Below are 17,324 nucleotides of genomic sequence, written 5' to 3' on the forward strand. Positions count from 1 at the left end.
ATGCTGCTTCAGTCTCCAATCATCCTATTTTAATGGCCAATGAACTTGAATAGCAACTTAACCAAAGAGCATACATAAATCATCAATAACAAAAGATATTCAGCATATATAGTCTTTTGAGAAATGTCACTTAAAGTGAAATATAACTACATGGCATCCAGAACAATAAAGAAAAGTTAATGTCAAATATTACCAAAGATAACTTGAAAAGGAGTTTTGAGTTTTTCTGTAAAGTTATACCTACTTTAAATTACTTCACACAGTAATTTTTACTCATATATTTACCCAAAAAGCATATAATGGCCACAAAAGTCTTCTTAATGTTTGCATCTTTTTTATAACAGCCCTAAGTTGAAGATATCTTAAATAGGACTGGCAAGATGGGTCAGTAGGTAAATGCCCTTGCTGCCAACAAGAACATCCTGAGTTTGATCCCTGAAATATACATGGTAGAGGAAAGAACCATTTTCCTCAAGTTGTCTTTTGATAGCCACAAGTGCACTGTGGAACATGTGTGTTTCTCTTCCACCCCCTGAAAACATAAATGTAAAAAAGAAAATATTCTAAATAGCCATCAATAAGATGATGGATACATTATGGCATATCCATATAATGAAATAATTTTCAGTAATAGGACTGAATACTTCCTTTTTCAAAGTGCTTACTATACAATAAAAACACTTTTCAGTAATCAAAATGAAAATTAAGTTCAAAACAGCTGGGAGATGCACTTCACACTAAGTAGTATGTCAATAATCAAAAAGTCAAATGATAATAAGTATAAGTGCCCATAGAAGAAAAAAAACATTTAATACTGCTGGAAGGAATTCAAAATGATGCAGCCATTTGAAAAACATGATTTGTAGTTCCTGCAAAATTTAAGCACAGAGTTGCATACGGTATAGCAATTCTTCTCTTACGTACTTATGTACTCAAGAGAAATGGAAAGTGTGTCTGTAGATAAAATATTTACAGCAGCACTATTAATATTATCCAAAAGATGGAAACAATATAGTGTCCATCAACTGATGAACAGCTGCACATCCATATGATAACATATTATTCTGCCATAAAAATGAACGAAATATTGCTCCATGGTACACAATAAATACTCTAGTTAGGTTTCTATTGCTGTGATAAACACCATGGCCAGAGCAACTTAGGGAGAAAAGTTTTTACAGCTGTGGTTTGTCATAAAGGAAAGTCAGGGAGAACCTGGATGGAGACAGCAACAACCTCAGAGACCATGGAAGAATTCCGCTTACTGGTTTGCTCAGCCTGCATTCTTATATCACCCAGAACCACCTGCCAAGGGTAGCTCCAATAATAGTAGGCCAGTCCCTCCAGCATCAATCATTAATCAAGAAAAAGTTGTGCAAACCTGCCCACAGTCTCCATTTTCTCCATTGAGGCTCCTTTTCTCAGAAATTTTTTTTCATTTTTATTGGTTATTTTATTTATTTACATTTCAAGTGATATCTCCCTTCCCAGTTTCCCCTCTACAAGGCCCCTATACCCTCCCCTGCCTCTAAGAGGGTACTCCCTGGCCCATCCACCCACTCCTGCTCCCTAACATCCCCCTAATAACAAAGAAACAAACAAGACACCTAACCAGAGCAATTGATTCTGTCAATTTGGTACACAAACACATCACTATTAAACCATAAATGTTTACGTTTGTCCTCAAGATGTAATGGTAATGTTGATATGGCCATATAAAACATAGTATAACTTTAAAAGTCCCACAATCCCTTTTATTGAAAATAGCTTCTCTCATACAATACATCCTAGTCTGTTTCCCCTCCCTCTATTCCTCCCAGCTCCCATATCTCCCCTCTTCCCCAGATCCACTCCCTCTCTGTTTCCCTTCAGAAAAAAGCAGGCCTTTCCGAAACAACAACAAAACAAGGCACAATAATACATGGCAAGCCCTCATATTGAGGCTGGACAAGGCAACCCAATAGAAGGAAGAGTCCCAAGAGCAGGCAAAAGCGTCAGAGACACACCCATTTCCACAGTTAGGAGTCCCACAAAACCACCAAGCTAACACCCATAACATATATGCAGAGGACCTAGTGCAGACCCATGCAGACCTTGTACTAGCCACTTTAGTCTATGTGAGCCCATATGAGCAGTGCTTTGATTCAGTGGGTCATGTTCTCCTAGAATCCTCCATGCCCTCTGACTCCTATACTCTTCCTTTCCCCGTCTTCCATGGAGTTCTCAGTGCACCAAGAGGAGGGACCCAATGGAGACCTACAATTTAAACTCTCTCTATACATAATGTCTGGCTTTAGATCTCTGCACCCACTTCTATCTGCTGCTAGAGGAAGCCTCTCTAATGAAGACTCTATCTGAGGATGAGTAGAAAAGGCACCAATCTATGAGTCTCACAAAATATTATTAGGAATAATTCCACTGTTCATTGTTTTTTTTTTTTCTAGTCTTGTTCCGTTCTACCTATGCTAGGTCTCTGGACTATTCAGTCTTCAGTTCCTGGCTATCCAGACAGTGTCAGGGGTAGGCTCCCTCTCATGGAGTAAGCCCCTAGTTAAACCAAACAATTCTTGGCCACTGACACAAGTTCTGCATCATTATTGACCCAGAACATCTTGCAGGAGGACAGATTGTACTCGAGGGTTTTGTGGCTGGATTTGTATCCAGTTTCTTTCTGTAGTCTGCCAAGTATCTTCTGGCACCAAAGAGACTAGAATGTGTGTGGGTGTTGGGGGGGTGAAGGCTCCATGCAGACACCAGCTCGACCCTTCTACATCCAATGAGCTGTGTGGATGTTGTCCTTGGCAATCTTCCCTACCCCCGTTGTCAGTTGGTGGCGAGCAACCCTCCATCCTAGCATCAGCCTGGGTTGTTTAGGGATCTCCATGGAATCCCTTGGCCAACAACTTAACCAAATCCAACCTAGTCCCAGCACTGGATGCCTTGTCTGGCTACAAAAGATGGCCAGTTCAGACTCCATATCCACCATCACTAGGAGTCCTCACTAGGATCACCCAAATAGATTACACGAAGATTCCACTGCACTAGGTTTCCACAATTCCCTCTCCCACAGTGCCTTTAAATTCCAGTTGTCTCCTCCTGCCTTTCTCCTTCCATCCTCCCCCCTCAGCCTGACCCCTTCTGCTCCCATCCCCACACACAAAATCTATTCTACTTCCCCTTCCCATGTGTCCCCCCTATAGCCCTCTTCTTTACCTAGCCTCTTTGGGTCTGTGGATTATGGCATGATTATCATTACTTTCCAGCTAATGTCCACTTAGAGGTTACCTCACTGAGGATGATTTTTTCTATTTCTATCCATTTGTCTGCAAATTTCATGATGTTACTTTTAACAACCAAGTAATACTCCATTGTGTAAATGTAACCCCATAGGAAGAACAACAATACCAGCCAACGAGACCCCCCAGAGCTCCCAGGAACTAAACCACCAACCTAAATGTACACATGGAGGGACCCATGGCTCCATCTGCATATGTAGCAGAGGATGGCCTTGCCGGGCATCTATATGGATATAGAGATATAGATATAGATCTATATATCCATATATATATATATGTGTGTGTGTGTGTGTGTGTGTGTGTGTGTGTGTTCAAAGAATCTGGTGGATATTTAGGTTGCTTTGGTTTCTAGTTATTATGAATAAAGCCACAGTGAATATAGTTGAGCAAGTGTCCTTGTGGTAGAATGGAACAGGGTTTTAAATCGTGTCTTTATGATTCTCTGGATTTCCTTGGTGTCAATTAGTATGTTCCCTTTTCATATCTGGTTTTTGTGGGATGTAAAACCATGCCAGGAAGTTTGGTAAGGTAGACCAGGTCGAGACCCAGAGACTCGGTGAGCACACACATCCTTGAGGTTTATGTGACTCCCAGCTCCCTGCCAGACTCCTGCCTTGGAACACCTGCGATACTTTAACCTCTTTTTCAGCCCACCACCCACAAGAGGTAGTGGAAAAGAAAGGATATGGGGAACTGGACCTGTTTGGAAAGGTTTTTGGAACAATTCTCATCTGTGTTGTCTGGAAATTGGCTGTTTAGTTCACAGGTCAGCAGCGGCAGCTCCACCCACTTGCAAACACTTCATGGATACACCAGCAGTCTGGTTCAGTGGAGTCAGAATAGCAAACACGAATCAGTAGACATAGCAGAGACAACCAGGCCTGAGCCTCAGCACAAGTTAGCAGGACGGACCAGGGAGAAATGCCAGGCTATCTCTCTCGAGGAAGTGAAGATCAGTGAAGATGTGAGATCTACGAGCATTGTACAGCTAGCTCTATAAATAAGCCAAGCTCACCTTTGTCTCCACAGGTCTTGTCTCAGCATGTGTCTTGCCTCAATATGTGTCTTGCCTCAGTGTGGGTCTTGCCTTTGCATGGGTCTGTCTCAGCTGACATCATTCCGCCAATCAGCCCGAGTCCTTGGAAGTAGCAAGAAACTGCAGCACTCCATCGTAAGTTTTTTGGTACATTTCTCTCTCCAGACTCCTGACAAATGGAGCTCAACTGTGCAATGTAAGGTGGACCAGTATATGTGTGTTGTTAGTGAAGAATCTTTTATCAAATGCCCTTTCACATGTTTGCTTTAGTAGAACATCTTTTCTCTTGTGTCTGTTTTAGTGAAACATTCCTTTACGAGTCTGCCTTAGTCTTTCACCTGTGTTGACTTTATGAAAACATTCCCTCATGTGTTTGCCCCAGCAAAACACCATCCAACCTAACTGACTCTTCAAAATCCCTTAAGTTTCCATTTCAGATATAAGTGACCAAAGATTGCCAATGCCTGTTATTTTGTTGTTAGGGTGGTGGTAGTATGTTCCTTCTTTTGGTTTTGCTGAAGTAAGATTACTCAGTTCCTATGTTTTCTGTGATGTAGTTAACCTCCTTGGTTTGAAGTTTTCCTTATAGCAACTTATACAGGGCAAGATTTGTAGATAGATATTGTTTAAATTTGACTTTATCACAGAATGTCTTATTTTATCCATCTATGGTGATTGAAATTTTTGCTGGGTATAGTAGTATGGGCTAGCATCTGTGGTCTCTTAGAATCTGTAGCACATCTGTCTAAACTCATCTGGCTTTTAGAGTCTCCATTGAGAAGTTAGATATAATTCCAATAGCCTTTATATGTTACCTGGTCTTTTTCCTTTGCAGCTTTTAATATTCTTTTTGTTTATATTTTTGTCCAATCTACTTGTTGTTCTGAATGCTTTGTGTGCCTTTACAGATATCTTCTTCTTTAGATTAGGGAATTTTTCTTCTATGATTTTTTGAATATATTTTCTGGTCCTTGGAACTGGGAGTCTTCACCCTCTTCTATTCCCATTATTCTTAGGGTTGATTTTTCCATTGTGTCCCAGGTTTCCTGAATGTTTTGAGATAGCCATTTTTAAAAATTAACATTTTTTTACTGATGTGTCTATTTCTTCTATTGTATCTTCAATGCCTGAGATTCTCTCTTTCATTTTTTTGTATACTGTTGCTGAAGTTTGCTGCTATAATTTCTGTTGAAATTCCTAAATTTTCATTTCCATAATTCCTTCAGTTTGCATTTTCTTTATTGCTTCTATTTCCATTTTCAGGTCTTGAACACTTTTGTTTCCTTCAACTGTTTTCTTGGCTTTCATTAAAGGATTTATTCATTTCTTCCAGTTGTTTGTCTTTCCTTGGATTTCTTTGAGGGATTTATTTATTTCCTCTTTAAGTACCTTCATAAATTGGGTTCTAAGGTCTTTGTCTTGTGCTTCATCTATGTTGGAACATTCAGGGCCTATGGCAGGATAGGTGGGGCCATTAGCCTTCCTGTTAGTGATCTTGTTCCTAAGATGGATCCAGGTATCTCAGATTGAATTGATTATAGGTCTAACTGCTGGTTTCTGGATTTGTATTTGTTGGGTGTGTATTTTGTTCCTTGGTTTCTTTTTCCACTCTGTATTTTCAGGGATTGTTTTGGATTTGTGTTGCCTGTCTTACTGGCCCTCTGTGCCAGTGTGTTCACAGGAGTTCTTGCTGGTATCAGAGGCCAAGCGAAGGGGAAACCAGTGGGAGATGGTCTGTTGCAGCAGCACTAGGGGGTGACCCTGAGAATCTGGTCTGAGGAAAGAGAGAAGGTAGAGAAGGTCTACAGGCAGCCTACCTGGTCTTCAGTGGTGTCTGCCTGAATTGAGGGTTGGGACACTGAGACGAGGCGGGAAGGCGAAGCTAACAGGGGATGGTCTGTGGGATCCACAGGATGCATGGAGTGGGGAGGAGAGGCAGTAGCTCGTGTTCTGTTGCAGTGCTCTGGGTGACTCTGAGAATTGAGTCTGGGAGAACAGAGATACTGGAATAGGTTCCTTGGCAGCCTACCTGGTCTCCTCACCTCACAATCTCTTTCAAGATTTATTTTACTTTTGATTATGTGTATGTCTGTGTGAGGGTGTGTGCACATTGTGTTCAAGTGTTCAAGTCATCAAACATGGGTACTGGAATCAAACTCGGATCTTTTGCAAGAGCAGTACCTGTTCTTAATCACTAAGCCATCTCTCTGGTCTTTTAAAAGTCCCAAAGTCTTTTAAATTTTCAATATTTTACTAGTCCAAGTTGGCTGTACACTCTGGGTTTCCACTGTCACTCTCACATCATGACCCAGGAGAACTTAGCAGGCAGCCCTTGTTCCTGTTAGTATCTAACTTCTAGTTCTTTCAATTGCACCACCATGTTTGAGGCATGCCTGGTCTAGGGCTCCATCCTGAAGAAGGTGTTATAGTTGCTCAAAGACTTCATTAACAAGACCTGCTGGGTCAAGAGCTTGAGAAGTGCGAACCTGTGAAAAATAGATTCACTGCAAGTTCCCTTGGTGTAGCCCACCTTGAGCTCTGAAGTCTTCAACACATACTACTGCAGCCACAACCCGGCCATGGATGTGAACATCACCAGTATGTCCAAAATATTAAAATGTGCTGGTAATGAAGACATCATTACATTAAGGGCTGACAATAAAGCTTATATGTTAGCACTAGGATTGAAGCGCCAGATCAAGAGAAATTTGAGACTATGAAATGAAATTAGTGTAGTTAGATAGATATTGAGCAACTTGGAATTCCAGAACAGGAGTACAGCTGTACAGTAAGGCCTTCTGGTGTGCCTTATATGTAGAGACCTTAGCCTTATTGGAGATACTGTTGTAATATCCTGTGGAAAGGACTGGGTGAAGGTTTTCCGCAAATGGGGAGCTTGGAAATGGAACCATTAAGTTGTCACAAACAAGTAATTGTGAGAACAGAGACGGCGAAATGGGGGGAAAGTGGAGGTAGAGCTCACGAAGATGCTCAGGATTCAGACTCTGGAAACCAGCCTCGAGGTGCAGATTGAACTTTATTGTTTATTATACAAGTTTATATATAGTATCTTAGCCAACTTGCATTGTTTAGCTGAATCTAACTCACATGTTCCTGAGCCTGTAGGGGAGGGGCTAATGCCCTGAAGAGATTTCTATAGAAAACTGGGGAAGCAGCTACTGCCCCTGGCCTTGGGTCCTTTGTTTTGCTTCATTGGTGAGCCTGGGAGAGGGGGGAGCCATGTCAAATTGTAGGGTAGATCAGGAGTCTTCAAACAGTTGCAGGGGCTTATGGTGCCTCACTCTCTATCCCATTTCCTCCTCCATCAGGATTAGCTCCACATCCCCCACAAGTAATGTTGATAAAAAGAGGAAACTGTAACCATAGACACGAATGAGCCAGTTCAGCTAACTTGCACTAAGATACCTGAAGTTGTTCACAAAAGCCCCTCTATTGTAGTATATCTGCAGGCGTACCCCTTTTGTAGATTAAAAAACTGCTGACATGGACACAAAGTATTATTTGGCTCCCAAGATTCAAGATGAAGGCTCTTAGGCATTGCTAGAATTTGAGAAAACGGAGTCTTTGAGAACTGTTTCTGAGATGTCAGCGTGTTCTGAAGTCTTTCTGTCAACAAGTTTGTACCTGAGTACATATGTAGACATCATTTGTAAATGACCTCTTTTTTCTCACCACTCTTCACAATTTTTTTAAAGAATAAACTCCAAAGTAAAAACTGGTTTTGTTAACATAAATATTTCTGTCTTAGAAATACTGGTAGTTTTATGACAAAAGGATCTTGATATTAAATGCAATTTTAAGAATTGTTTTCCCCTCAATTTAGATAAAGTTAACTGAATTTCAAAGATAAAATGCCAAGTTATCTTTAAAAACAAAGTATCTCTCTAAATGTCCAAAGTCTTTCCACTGTGGACTCTTACAAAATAAAATAAAAAGTAAGTTATATGCTTTTTTACTTCCAAAGTAAAGAACCAAGAAATATTATAATTATATCAAAGCAAAAAACCAAAATTCAACAGTGTAGACTAAATCCTGTAATTCAATATTCAGCATCTGGGATTCATTCATGGTCTTCTGGGTGCCTAAGTTTTGGGAAGATCCACCTCTCCCAGTTTGCCATTCATAGCACATAGAACTTGTCTCCGAGACCCAGGCTGCCTCCACTCCATAGCTGCTGCTCTCCTTGGCAGTCATCCCATAGTCCTGGCATTTCCAACATGCTGGAGTCGCCACTGCAACTGAGACTGAACCTTCACCAATTGCCCCTCCTAGGTTCTCTTCAGGCATTGGGCCCTGCCTCAGTGCAAAGTCTCAGCTTCTCTTCATGATTGCTTCAATCCTGAGGTTTTCACTGCAACAGAGGCTGCACCTTCACCAATGGCCTCTCTTTACCTCCCATGATGTCAAGCCTCATTACCCCTTTATGCCTTCAAAACCCATACCACCTAGGAGATTCTTAAACATTATCAATTTCAGTTGACAGCATACAATGCAGCTTTTGCCCTACTCCACCCCGACGTCTGAACTACAGCTTCTGTGTGCTGGCCCAGAGGAGATACTCGAGTAGAGTTTCCCTTAATTATGCTGGTCTCTTAATCATTGCTGATTTCTCAGCCTCAGCTAGCCAGTGTTCTCATAATACAGAAGTTTCACTTTAGTGATTCTGGTCTCTTGTTAGTCACTGCTGATTCTCTATCTGAAGCTGATCAAAAATCATATATTCATGATACCACATAAATGGCCTCTCCTTTCCGAAACTTCACAAGCCAGGTCTCTAGCATCTATATCTCAGAATTCCTATCTTCCAACCTCCCACAATGGCCTACTAAATTCTATACGCACAATGGTTTTTTTTTTCAGCCAAAAGATTCAGTCTTCTTCCATAATCCTCCCCAAAATAAGATGGTTAGGTCAGTCACAGAAATACCCCAAATCCTGGTGCCAATTTCTATGTTAGTTTGTTTTCTAGCCCTGTGATAAACACCATTACTAAAATAGATTTGGGGAGGAAAGAGTTAATTTCCTCTTACAGCTTTACAGTTCATCATGAAGGGAAGCTAGGACATAAACTCAAGGCAGGAACTCAAGGCAAGAACTTGAGGCAGGAAGTGAAGCAGAGACCATGGAAGAGTGCTGCTCATTGACTTGCTCCTCATGATTGCTCACCCTACTTTTTATACTACCTAGCAATATATGCCACTGGGTGGTACCACTTTCATTGGTCTGGGCTCTCCCACATATATCATTAATCAAGATAATATCCTTCATGGGCTGGAGAGTTGACTCAGCTGTTTCAAGCTCTTGCTCTTACAGAAGACTTGGGTTCGGTTTCCAGCATTCACTGGTGACTCACCCTTTAAACATACTAGAACCATTCAATTGTACTTTTATATGGCTAAAACATACAATATATGAATTATATGTCAATGCAACTGCTACAAAAGGGGGAATGAAGCATATGACACACAAATATGTCGAATATTTTTTCTCTCATCTCTTTCATGTGGCCGTGAGAAAACATTCTGACCAAAGCAACATACAGGAGGTAAGTGCTTGTTTTTTCTTAAACTTCTAGGTCACGGTGAATCAATGGTGGAAGTCAGGGCCTGAAATCAAGGCCAGAACCTGAAGGCAGAAACCACAGAAGAAGGCTGCTTGCTGGTTGCTCAGGTTCACAGTCAGATATTTTCCTCACACTCTCCAAGATCACCTGTTCAGGGAATTATATTGTCCACATTGGACTGGGCCCTCCCATATCAATTAACGATCAAGATAATCTCCCACAGACGTAGCCACAGGCAATTTATAGAACTCTGACTCCAGCCTTGCCCTTTGCTTCTTGGCTTGCCAAGATATGAACAGCTTCTACCATCCACTCCTGTCACTGTGAACTGTTCTACCATACATCATCTCCATGATGGACACAAATGCCTTTGAAGTCATGACTTACTTTTATATGCCATGACCAAGGGCACATATAGAAGAAAGAGACTGTTGTGGTATTACAGTTTCACAAAGTAACTCCATGACCATCATTGAGGGGATCATGGTAGAAGGCGAGCAGACATGGTGTTGGAACCGTAGCTGAGAGCTTATATCCTACCCACAAAAGGGAAGCAAAACAAGCTAACTGGAAATGATATGGACTTTTGAAAGCTCAAAGTCCACCTCCAGTGGCACACCTCCACTAACAAGGTCACACATTCTAATCTTTACCAAATGTTTCACCAATTGGGGACCAAATGTTCAAATATATAAGCATACAGTGTGTGTGTGTGGGGGGGTCATTCTCATTCAAACCATCATAGCGCCCAAAGATATACTAGGAGAAGAGAGTGGAATGTGAGCTAACGAGCTCTGGTATACCTCCGACCTGTTGGAGCTATAAGGCAAAGAGTAGATTCCTTTCTCTTTTTTCTTTTAAAATTTTTATTTACTCACTTTATATGCTGCTTACTGCTCCTCCTCCCTTTCACCTCACCCACAAATCTTCCCCTAAACCCCCTCCAATTCTCCTCTGAAAGGGTGGAGGCCCCCTCTGGGTATCCCCTCACCCTGGCATATCAAGTCTCTGTGGGGCTCTGTGCTTCCTCTCCCACTGAGGCCACACATCTTCTGATCTGTGGGGTATAGCATAGATATGCTGTATTTTATGGCTAATGTCCACTTATAAGTGAGTACATACCATGCATGCCCTTTTGGGACTGGGTCACGTCACTCAGGATGATAATTTCAAGTTCTATTCATTTGCCTGCAAAATTCATGATGTCTTTGTTTTTAATAGCTAAACAGTATTCCATGTTGTAGATTGTACCACATTTTCTTTATCCGTCCTTCAGTTGAGGGACATCTGGGTTCTTTCCAGTTTCTGACTATAAGGAATAAAGCTGCTATGAACATAGTGGAGCATGTGTCTTTGTGGAATGGTGGAGCATCTTTTGGGTATATGTTCAGGAGTGGTATATCTGGGTCTTGAGGTAGAACTATACCAAATTTAAACAATATCTCTCCATAGATCCAGCCCTAAAGAAAATACTAGAAGGAAAACTTCAACCTGAGGAAGACAACTACCTCCAGGAACACGCAAGTAATAAGTAACTCCCATATCACCAAAAACAGGGGAAGCACGCGCGCGCGCGCGCACACACACACACACACACACACACACACACACACACACACACACTATTACAACCAACATCAAAATAACAGGAATTAACAATTATTGATGATTAATATTGCTCAACATCAATGGGCTCAATACCCCCAATAAAAAGTCCCAGGCTCACCATAGTCCCATTTGTAGCATTTCAAAATTTCCTCCATTCTCTGCACATTTCCCATACCCCTAGAACAATGCAGAGATGGGAGTCTAGGTGCAAACCAGCAGGGACAGCAGTACCTCTGCTACAGCCAAAATCTCACCAGTCACAGCACTTACTAGTTTTGTTCTGCCCTTGTCCCAGGAAAGAGTCATGTTCCTAAATGTATTGTGTGGAATAAGGAGTTAAAGACCTGGGAAAAGTGACTAGAAATGTGGGAACCTGGCTCTCTTTCTTCAAAAGTCACCCCAGGTGTGGAAAAGTAATTTCAGTTACCATGGGGGGGCAGCAGAGGCCAATTTACAGAACCTTAAACCTAGACTAAGAACTGGCTGATGCTGTTTGGGTGCTCTAATTCATGTCTAAATTAGTCTCATCCCACACTGGCATCACCTTCCTGCAGGCTAGCACAGACCTTGCTCCAATGGGCCAGGGAGTGGTTCAAAGATTAGTCAGAGAAGTCCAAGAAAATGAAGGTTCCAAGACAGTAGGACATGCTTGGGGATCAAAAGTGTTACAATAGGAAAATGCCTGGAAAGAAAGGAAAGCATTATTTGCATACAATTCAGTTCCATCCTCACTGTATCTGTGCACAGGAATTCCTCCTTCCCAACTGACTCATTTGTGCACGTTATTTCCTCCTTTTGCTATTCTAAGCTAAACTCCACTAGCTCCAGACCACATCAGCAACATTTTTTCATGTCCTCCATGCTGACCTATTGTGCCATGGAAGTGCTCCCTTCTTAATTGTATGGCTCTCGAATTAAGGTATTCATGTATTAGAAGGATGCAATTTGCTACTATTGGGAAGAATTCCACCCTCCTCTGATACTCCTGAAGGGTGAGGGCAATTGCCTGTGCTAACATGTTTAGCTATAAAATTAAAAGACTTGGCTGTTTAAACTCTACAAATGAGCTAAAATTCAAAAGCACTTTTGAACCGACAAAGTTCAAAGGAGAGCTAAGACTTCAGAACAGGAAGAAAAGGGTTGCTAACTGAGATACCTGAACCCCAAACATCATCTCCAGAGGCCACATAGCCAAGGCAATAAACTCATCCACATAGGAGTTTAGATCAACAAAGGAGGGTTTCAAGTCTCAGAGACATGGTCTGTGGAAGCCTCACATGTGTTTCCTCCTTAACTTTCCTGACCATGTGCCAGGTTCAAACCAGTTCCAAGAGACCTCCTGGTTTCCATACAGCAGGCCCAGGTATTGAGTCCTTTCCTTTTCTCCTTAAAGCTGCTGGTAACAACCCATGCCTTTGGGTGAAATCCAACCCTTTTGTGATTTAGAGTGAGATAAAGTCAGCCTAACATACTCCCCACTGATAAATCTAAAGACAGTCTTCAGATAAAGGAATCTACTGACCACCTGGAAAGCAAACAAGAACAGAAGTCACAAAATAAAATATTGCATTTACTGCAAATCAAAACAACCCTGAGATTCCACCTCACACCAGTCACAATGTCTAGATCAAAAACTCCAGCAACAGCAGATGCTGGCAAGGATGTGGAGAAAGAGGAACACTCCTCCATTGTTGGTGGGATTGCAGTCTAGAGGTTCCTCGGAAAATTGGACATTGCACTACCTGAGGACCAAGCAATACCTCTCTTGGGCATATACCCAAAAGATTCTCCAACATATAACAAATATACATGCTGCACTATGTCCATAGAAGCCTTATTTATAATAGCCAGAAGCTGGAAAGAACCCAGATGCCCTTCGACAGAGGAATGGATACAGAAAATGTGGTACATCTACACAATGGAATATTACTCAGCTATCAAAAACAACGAGTTTATGAAATTCGTAGGCAAATGGTTGGAACTAGAAAATATCATCCTGAGTGAGCTAACCCAATCACAGAAAGACATACATGGTATGCACTCATTGATAAGTGGCTATTAGCCCAAATGCTTGAATTACCCTAGATCCCTAGAACAAACGAAACTCAAGACGGATGATCAAAATGTGAATGCTTCACTCCTTCTTTAAATGAGGAAAAAGAATACCCCTGGCAGGGAAGGGAGAGGCAAAGATTAAAACAGAGACTGAAGGAACACCCATTCAGAGCCTGCCCCACATGTGGCCCATACATATACAGCCACCCAATTAGACAAGATGGATGAAGCAAAGAAGTGCAGACGGACAGGAGCCGGATGTAGATCTCTCCTGAGAGACACACCCAGGAATACAGCAAATGCATAGGCGAATGCCAGCAGCAAACCACTGAACTGAGAATAGGACCCCCCGTTGAAGGAATCAGAGAAAGGAATGGAAGAGCTTGAAGGGGCTTAAGACCCCATTTGAATAACAATGCCAAGCAACCAGAGCTTCCAGGGACTAAGCCACTACCTAAAGACTATACATGGACTGACCCTGGACTCTGACCTCATAGGTAGCAATGAATATCCTAGTAAGATCACCAGTGGAAGGGGAAGCCCTTGGTCCTGCCAAGGCTGGACCCCCAGTGAATGGGATTCTTGGGAGGATGGCAGTAATGGGGGGAGGATGGAGAGGGGAACACCCATATAGAAGGGGAGGGGGAGAGGCTAGGTGGATGTTGACATGGAAACTGGGAAAGGGAATAACATTTGAAATGTAAATAAGAAATACCCAATTAAATAAAGATGGGGGAAAAAAGCCAAAATTCAGATGGAAATTCAAAAAAAAATGCATTTACTAGGTTTCATTGATTTTAGACTGGAATGAATATAAAATGGCAAAGGCCCATCTTCCACTGTCTTCAAAGAGAACCTGTCTCCTAGATGGCCACTGGAAGCTCATTTAGACTTTTTTTCCTCCACTATCCTTATCCAAAAGATGAAGATTATTTTTTCTAATATACAATGTACTCCTCTCACCCCAATATACATATATAATCCTCCCAAACCAGACCTAAAGCAAAGGTGTGCTGGCCTCCATTCTTAGCATAGGAAATCTAGATCTCTGAGGTTGTTTGCACTGGGTGCTGAAAAGAAGCACTCAACCCACAAGCTCCAGCTATACATAGAAATTGTCCCCTCTAGGGAGTTTCCTCCCAGCAGAGAATCAGACTTAATAACCTGCCTGTGAATGTGTCTCAAGCAACAGAACAGCACAGAAAGACAGCAGGAGAGAAGAAAAGTGGAGTGTTTATCCTGTTCTAAAAAGACTAGTTTAAGGTGGACTAATATGTACCAAGGGTATAATGCACTACAGAGCCATCAGGATGTTTAAGATGTACACCAACCTTATAAAGCAGATATTCCCTTATTTTACTAAAGAGGAAATGGTTGTGATCATTGATACATACACGGAAGTACTGGGCTGGAGTGTTAAAGCAGGTCTGCCTGACTTCAAAATGAATATTGTTTCCACTACCCATAATGGGTGGCTTTCTAAAGATGGTGGGATGTCTGAAACTCCAAGAACCATGAACTAAGGTCCATAAAGCTAGATCAAAAAGGCAAGCTCAAGACAATAGAATCCCTGACTTAAACAACTATGTATAGTTAATTCTTGGTGTTTATACCTCTTGTCTCAAACCCCAGGGAGCATGCATAGGTTTAACTGTGGAATTTCCTCCACAGCCACTATTATAAAACCAGAATTTCAGACTCATAGTCTCCCCCTTGCCCCATCCAAGCCTGTATTCCCTCAGTAAGGACTACATATCTTCTGAAAAACATCCTCAGAACTCAGTTGCAATTGATAAAATTTATTTACCCACATTCAGGTGAGAACCATCCCCCACATTGTGCTGACAATACCATTAAAATCCAAACACCAAGAATTACCTTTACATCGTTGTTTTAGTCAGGGTTTCTATTGCTGTAAAGAGACACCATGACCACTAAAACTCTCATAAAGGACAACATTTCATTGGAGCTGGTTTACTGTTTCAGAAGTTTAGTCCATATTATCATGGTGGGAAGCTTGGCAGTGTGCAGGCAGACATGGTGATAAAGAGGTAGCTGAGAGTTCTACATCTGGACCTGCAGGTATCAGGAAGAGAGAGTGAGAGAATGGACCTGACTTGGGCTCTTGAAACCTCAAAGCCCACCTCCAATGACATACTACCTACAACAAAGCCATACATACCCTCTCCAAGAAGGCCATACCTTCTAATAGTGCCACTCTCTGGCAACCAAACATTCATATCTTTGAGTCTATGGGGACCTTATTCAAACCACAACAACAGTAAGGAACTGATTCTGCCATAGAAAGTACCTCATTTTTTTCTGCTGTGAAATGTGGGAACTTACACTCAGCCTTAACTGCAGGTTAGTTTAGAGGCAAACCTCTGTCTAGTTATAGTCAAGGGTATCTCAAGCCTCTTTACACAAGCTGCTGTCTCCAACCCTAGGCTATGGTTATATTTGTACAAGTTGTGGCTCACGTTTACTATTAAAACAGTCATGTTAGCAGGTGCATTAGAGTAAAGCCCTACTACATGATGGAGTGTGGGTAGTTTAACTTGACTCATCTACTCACTAACTCATTTATTCTTTAAATTAATTGGAACAATATATGCCAGAAAATGTTCTTTGCAATAAGAAAACAAGGAAGAACAAAATAAGACATGATTCCGACTCTTACTGAGTTTGGAATATAGTGAGAGAGATAGTACTTATCCAAGGAATTATACAAATAAAGATGAAAATATGAATAAGTTCAATGAAGAAACATTTAATAAGAGAGAAAATGTGGTATGTGGGCAAGTGTTTGATCAAGATCTTACATGGCCTTGTAGGGCATATTAACAATCCATCCTTTTGAGAGTAATTATATATTATTGGAGTTTTGCTCTGATATGATAATATTATCAGATTTAACTTTTAAAAAGCATTATTCTGGTAGTTATGTTTTTTAAAAGGTGTTGAAGGCAATTGGACAATATGCAGAGAGTGAAAGACATCCTTCATCAAGTTCCTCCCCTCAGAGATAAGAGATTTATGTGGAAGAGGTGGCTAAAGATTATACGAAGCAGAGGTGGTAGATGATTCCAAGGAAAGAGCATCTTGCAGATAGAGCAGGACCAATATTCATATGAACTCAGAGAAACTTCGATAACACACATACACAGTAACTGCACAGGGTTAAGGTGGACTGGATCCCAGCACTGAGAGAAGAATGTGGACACAAGGTCCCACACTACTCAAGAAGCTAGCTGCAAATGACAGCTGCTGAGAAAGGGGAAATTAGTTTTCTCTTTAGTATCATTGAATATATCAACCACACTGCAGGGCAGGTGCCATGCATAGGAGTAGTTGGCCAACATAAAACAAACTTTGTAGGTTTTGTGCCTATTTTTTTTTGTTTGGCTATATTATATTTTATTGATTTCCCCCTCCTCCTCCTTTTTTATTGGCTGTTGTTTTTTATTGTTCTGTTGTTTTTCTTGTTTGGGGGAGAGAGAAACATAAGGGAGAGAGAACAAAGAGAAAAACGAGAGCGAAAGAGAGAACATGTAATTGGGTGGGTAGAGAGTGGTGAAGATGTAAGAGGAGTTGTGGGAGGGGAAGAATTTATTCAAAATATATTGTATTTTAAAACTCAATAAATTTTAAGCGGTTCAGGGGCACAGTGTGGATGTGTAGATAGCAGTCTATGGCAATAAATAAAATGCAATATGACAAACATAGTGGCGAGCAGTGCAACTAC

General features: G+C 41.3%; 1 pseudogene; it reads left to right on the forward strand.

Moving 5' to 3' along the window:
• The first annotated feature begins 6,710 nt into the window (after window positions 1-6,710).
• Window positions 6,711-14,328, forward strand: Pcna-ps2 (proliferating cell nuclear antigen, pseudogene 2; annotated as a pseudogene).
• The last annotated feature ends 2,996 nt before the right edge of the window (window positions 14,329-17,324 follow it).

The sequence above is a fragment of the Rattus norvegicus genome, chromosome X, assembly GCF_036323735.1.
Source record: "Rattus norvegicus strain BN/NHsdMcwi chromosome X, GRCr8, whole genome shotgun sequence".
NCBI lineage: Eukaryota > Metazoa > Chordata > Mammalia > Rodentia > Muridae > Rattus > Rattus norvegicus.